This window comes from Mandrillus leucophaeus, unplaced genomic scaffold, assembly GCF_000951045.1.
Source record: "Mandrillus leucophaeus isolate KB7577 unplaced genomic scaffold, Mleu.le_1.0 Scaffold385, whole genome shotgun sequence".
In the NCBI taxonomy this organism is placed as follows: domain Eukaryota; kingdom Metazoa; phylum Chordata; class Mammalia; order Primates; family Cercopithecidae; genus Mandrillus; species Mandrillus leucophaeus.
The window spans coordinates 325,880-332,107 of NW_012104087.1; positions in this window are offsets into that span (position 1 = coordinate 325,880).

Consider the following 6,228-nt stretch of genomic DNA (forward strand, 5'->3'; position numbering starts at 1 on the left):
ACTGCCTATTTTTCAAATTCTAAATTCAACAGAAATTGAGGATGTTTATTCATTAAGGTAATGCTAGATGCTATTGAAAATAAATCACAAAAATCAAAGGCTTAATATAATATATGTTCATTTCTCACTCAGGCCAAAAGCCTACAATCATTGAGGGACCCAAGCTCTATTCAAAATAGATCTCCATCCTCCCATGTATCTTGGAGTCCTCTGCATCCAGCTGGCAGGGAGTGGGAAGGAGAAATGGTCCTGGAAGGCTTTGGCCAGAATTCAGCCACGTGGCTACCCCTACTACAAAGGAAGCCAGGAAGACAGGTAGCCAATCTCTGACATCAGAAGAAAGGGGAAGGGGAGGGAGGGAAGGAAGGGAGGGACGGACGGAGGGAGGGAAAGAAAAAAGGTCTGGTTAATTTTGTTTGCTGAGTTCTTAAAATTATGACTAGTGCAATGTTTTGAAACTGTGGCATTCAGTAACTGTTCTTGTAGTGCAAACTGATACTTATACAACAGGGCTGAAAACAAGACAGACTTATTGATGTTGATGAGATCTGCACATTCTCAGGTCCCATCTATTCATCAAATGCCTAAGTCTTAGGGTAAAGCCAGAAACACATCCAAAGATGTGTTATTAGGGCAGATCATGAGGTTCCACGGACAACAGGACTCTGACCAGGACCCCTTATTTTGTTTCCTTCAAGACTGAAGGCTACCACTTCATTTCTGAATCCCAGGAAGTATGATAAAGAACACAATTGGTGGCTCACGCCTGTAATCCTAGCACTTTGGGAGGCCAAGGTGAGTGGATCACCTGAGGTTAGGAGTTTGAGACCAGCCTGGCCAAAATGGCGAAACCCCATCTCTACTAAAAATACAAAAATTAGGCGGGCATGGTAGCGCATGCCTGCAATCCCACCTACTCCGGAAGCTGAGGCAGGAGAATTGCTTGAACCTGGGAGGCAGAGGTTGCAGTGCGCTGCACTCCAGCCCGGGCGACGGAGCAAGACTCCATTTCAAAAACAAACAAACAAAAAAGAACACAGTAGTCTTCAAAATGCCCCAAAGGTCAGCCCTGCTAGTGTTCCAGGATTTTCCTTTGTTCATCTAAAGATGGGGTTCTTGTTTGTTCCACAGCCACAAAAATTTAGGCTCGCAGATGGTTTAAAGGGTGAGCAAAGCAGGGTTTTATTGGGTGAAAAGGGAAAAAAGGGGAAAACAGGGACTCTCACTAGGTCACAGTCCCTCTGCTAGAGCAATTCCCACCTGGCAGTTTGAATCCCAAGCTCCATACAGGAAAAGGAGGGGGCAGGCTCCTCCCTGCTACAAACAGCATGAACTCCCCAAGACTCCACCTCAGTAGGCAGCTGGTTGGAGTTTCTCCAGGGACCCCCTCCCACCTGGCTGCCTCATTCCCTCTCTAAAGAAGTACATCTAACTGCCATTAGATTAAGGATAAGGATGAAAGTCAATCTTAACTGCTTCCTGATGGCAGAAGGCGCTGTTTTGGGGAAACAGCCGTCAAAGCTTCTCTAGAGGCTGATCTCAGGGTTCCCGGCTGAAGGGGCTATCCTCAGAGGCTCCAGTTGCATGACTGTTTGGAGTTTGATGGCCTGAAGACAAGAACAGACAAACCAAGTTATTAGAAAACATGTGTCAAAACAAAATAAGGGGAGGGGTAGGACAGCTCAAAAAATTCCAAGGCCTTTTACCAGTTTGCACAGGGAAGGGGAGGCCACAAGCCTGAATGGCAAAAATACTTTATCCTTTTGCAGGCATGTTGACCTTCTGGGCTCCCTTCCTCTGAACCTAATCCCAAGCCAAGCAGTTTAAGGTTTGGGAAATTAACTCTTTCTAGTTTGGAGGATGCATCTGAGAGGGGTGTCCCATAGCATGGAGTCACAATTACCTATTAGTGAAGAGGGAACCGAGGAGAAGAAAGAAAAAAGGAGACTTTTTTTAAAAAGAGTCTCAAGGGGTCAGGATGCATTCAAAAGGAGTACAGACTGAAGATGAATGGCTACCCATCTAGAAAGAGAGGCGCAGGCATCCCTGGTTCCCTTCTTTTCCTAGCAGATACTCAGGGTATGTGTGGGAGAGAAGGAAGAGCATCCTCATTCCCTCTTCCATCCTTGCATCCCCGAGTCCCGGTGACCTTGGCAGGTGCCACCATGGGTGTCAAAGTGACTTGCACCCATGAAGCAGGGAGGGCCCAGAGAACAGGAATTATCTGCTCTCACCTATGGCTCTTTCCAACCTACTTTCAGTAGCCTGGGAGTTCCCTAGACCCCATTTATGCCATGGATATTAACATGGCCTTTATCCCTGAAACAGGAAGCTTAGGTTTGGCTTAATCGGCAGGAATTGGCCATGCTCACCTGTGCTTTGCCTTTTAACTTCCGTTATCGTCTGCCTCTTGATCCCTCAGATCCAGTTTTCTTTTCTAGGGCTCTGACCTGAAGCTTGGAATTGAGTCAGGGACAAAAATGTGTCGCAGGCGGTTGCATGGACTCCTTATTAGAAGCCAGATGCTAAGGTGAAACTGTGGAACAGAGTCCTCCTCCAACAAGGGAGAGAAAGGATGTCTCGTGGCACACCCATGTAACTGGTGTCTATAGTGATGCTTGCTAGGATTTGGGTCATGATGCTTTACTTCAATTAGCTCACCTGATTTTACTTTCCCAAAAAGAAAACTTCTGGGTGATAGGCACCCTATTTATTCCCTCACCTGGCAGGATTTGCAGGATAATCGCTCGGAACTAGCATAGTGATCCAGATTTCTACATTACCCATCCCTCTTGTTCTTTCTGAGCTGCAGCTGAAGATTGCTGGTTGGTTCACAGGAACAAGCAGGGTTAAAATGTAGGCAAAAACTTAAAAACAACTAATTAGTTTAGAATTTAATGACAAATGTGTAAGTTTTGAAACATGATCTCTCTCTCTTGTCACTCTTGACCAAGGCCCAGCCTCTTTGATGCTCTCTCTTCATCTGTGAAAGGAGCCTGTGGGACAAGTTCATCTCTAGGGATCTTTCCGTGTTGAAAGATGTAGGATTCCACCAGACTACACAATTCCTAACCTTTTCCAGGATGGATGCCTCAATGTGTTCTCAGTGTATTTTGTTATTTGTGAGAATGGTGGGAACACTGGTGTGGGAACTCTGTCTATGTGCTAAACCATCTGCAATAACTAATTTATACGGCATAGAAGAGCATTCAGCACTCAGCACTTGGAATCACACAAAGCTATGTTCAAATCATGCCTCCTCCTCCTCCGCCATGTGAGGAACATTGTGAAGAAAGAATCTATAAGACTTGTTTCTGGCCTTTAGGGTTTATGACACTCAGCAATGGCTCCTTGACTTTGATTCTGGAAGATATAGGAAGATGAGGGTGCAGAGTCTAGTTTTAGACATTCTGGAGAAGCTGTGAAAGAGGCAGAGAGAGAAGACAGAGTGGAGATCCTGAGCCCTGAGCTATACATTCTTTTTTTTTTTTTTTTTTTTTTTGAGACAGAGTCTTGCTTTGTCACCCAGGCTGGAGTGCAGTGGTGTGATCTCAGCTCACTGCAACCTCCATCTCCTGGGTTCAAGTGATTCTCCTGCTTCAGCCTCCTGAGTAGCTGGGACTACAGGCATGTGCCACCACACTCAGCTAATTTTTTGTATTTTTAGTAGAGACAGAGTTTCACCATGTTGGCCAGGCTGGTATTGAACTCCTGACCTCATGATCCACCCACCATGGCCTCCCCAAAGTGCTGGGATTACAGGCGTGAGCCACTGTGCGCAGCCCAAATTCTTAAACTGGCAATAAAATCAGTATACTTTTTGTTCCTTCACCAACGAGGGCTAGAGGCTGAAAGAGTTGGTTCTGACATGTAAATTAGTGATAATCTCAAAAGTGATGTTTCACTAGAGATAGGATAAATAGGGCCTTGGAGTACAGATACAATTGTAATGGTCTGTTGACAGATACTATGTGGAGACAGCTGAAAGAGGTGGTGTGTCTTTCTCCTGCCATCTGGTGTGATGAGGGCAAGTCCATTCAACCTCACCCTCACTTTATTTTGGTTATCTGACTCCCACTTCATGCCTTATATTGTTGCCTTTTTCGAATAAGGAAAAGACTCTTCCAAGTACCTGTCTCTTCCTAAAGAAGGTGGGGTAGTGCCTAGGATCTGCAGTCAACTGGGACCGGGCTTATCCTAAACTGAAACTCATTTATTCCAGTTACATAACTACTTTCAAGGAGATGGGTTGACAAATGTCCATCAATAGATGACTGGTAAATAATCTATACTTTACCCAATGAAATACTATGCAACTATGAAAGACTGAGAAGTCTTTTATATACCACCATGGAAAGGTCATTGGGAGATTTTGTCATGTGAAAGAAGCAAAATACAAAACAGTTTGAATAGTATGCTACCTTTGAGCTATGAAGGAGAGAAAAGAATACATTCATATATATTATTTACATATACTTTTTGTCTTTTATTCATAAACAAACATTGGAAAGAGATCCAAGAAGCTGTTAAAGTAGTTCACCATAGGGCTGGGAAACGAGAGCATGGAGCAGGGTGGACAGAATAGAGTGGAAGTGAGACTGTCAATGTACGGTTTTCATATTGCTTTGATTTTTGAGCAATGTGACTACACTGCCTATTTTTCAAATTCTAAATTCAACAGAAATTGAGGATGTTTATTCATTAAGGTAATGCTAGATGCTATTGAAAATAAATCACAAAAATCAAAGGCTTAATATAATATATGTTCATTTCTCACTCAGGCCAAAAGCCTACAATCATTGAGGGACCCAAGCTCTATTCAAAATAGATCTCCATCCTCCCATGTATCTTGGAGTCCTCTGCATCCAGCTGGCAGGGAGTGGGAAGGAGAAATGGTCCTGGAAGGCTTTGGCCAGAATTCAGCCACGTGGCTACCCCTACTACAAAGGAAGCCAGGAAGACAGGTAGCCAATCTCTGACATCAGAAGAAAGGGGAAGGGGAGGGAGGGAAGGAAGGGAGGGACGGACGGAGGGAGGGAAAGAAAAAAGGTCTGGTTAATTTTGTTTGCTGAGTTCTTAAAATTATGACTAGTGCAATGTTTTGAAACTGTGGCATTCAGTAACTGTTCTTGTAGTGCAAACTGATACTTATACAACAGGGCTGAAAACAAGACAGACTTATTGATGTTGATGAGATCTGCACATTCTCAGGTCCCATCTATTCATCAAATGCCTAAGTCTTAGGGTAAAGCCAGAAACACATCCAAAGATGTGTTATTAGGGCAGATCATGAGGTTCCACGGACAACAGGACTCTGACCAGGACCCCTTATTTTGTTTCCTTCAAGACTGAAGGCTACCACTTCATTTCTGAATCCCAGGAAGTATGATAAAGAACACAATTGGTGGCTCACGCCTGTAATCCTAGCACTTTGGGAGGCCAAGGTGAGTGGATCACCTGAGGTTAGGAGTTTGAGACCAGCCTGGCCAAAATGGCGAAACCCCATCTCTACTAAAAATACAAAAATTAGGCGGGCATGGTAGCGCATGCCTGCAATCCCACCTACTCCGGAAGCTGAGGCAGGAGAATTGCTTGAACCTGGGAGGCAGAGGTTGCAGTGCGCTGCACTCCAGCCCGGGCGACGGAGCAAGACTCCATTTCAAAAACAAACAAACAAAAAAGAACACAGTAGTCTTCAAAATGCCCCAAAGGTCAGCCCTGCTAGTGTTCCAGGATTTTCCTTTGTTCATCTAAAGATGGGGTTCTTGTTTGTTCCACAGCCACAAAAATTTAGGCTCGCAGATGGTTTAAAGGGTGAGCAAAGCAGGGTTTTATTGGGTGAAAAGGGAAAAAAGGGGAAAACAGGGACTCTCACTAGGTCACAGTCCCTCTGCTAGAGCAATTCCCACCTGGCAGTTTGAATCCCAAGCTCCATACAGGAAAAGGAGGGGGCAGGCTCCTCCCTGCTACAAACAGCATGAACTCCCCAAGACTCCACCTCAGTAGGCAGCTGGTTGGAGTTTCTCCAGGGACCCCCTCCCACCTGGCTGCCTCATTCCCTCTCTAAAGAAGTACATCTAACTGCCATTAGATTAAGGATAAGGATGAAAGTCAATCATAACTGCTTCCTGATGGCAGAAGGCGCTGTTTTGGGGAAACAGCCGTCAAAGCTTCTCTAGAGGCTGATCTCAGGGTTCCCGGCTGAAGGGGCTATCCTCAGAGGCTCCA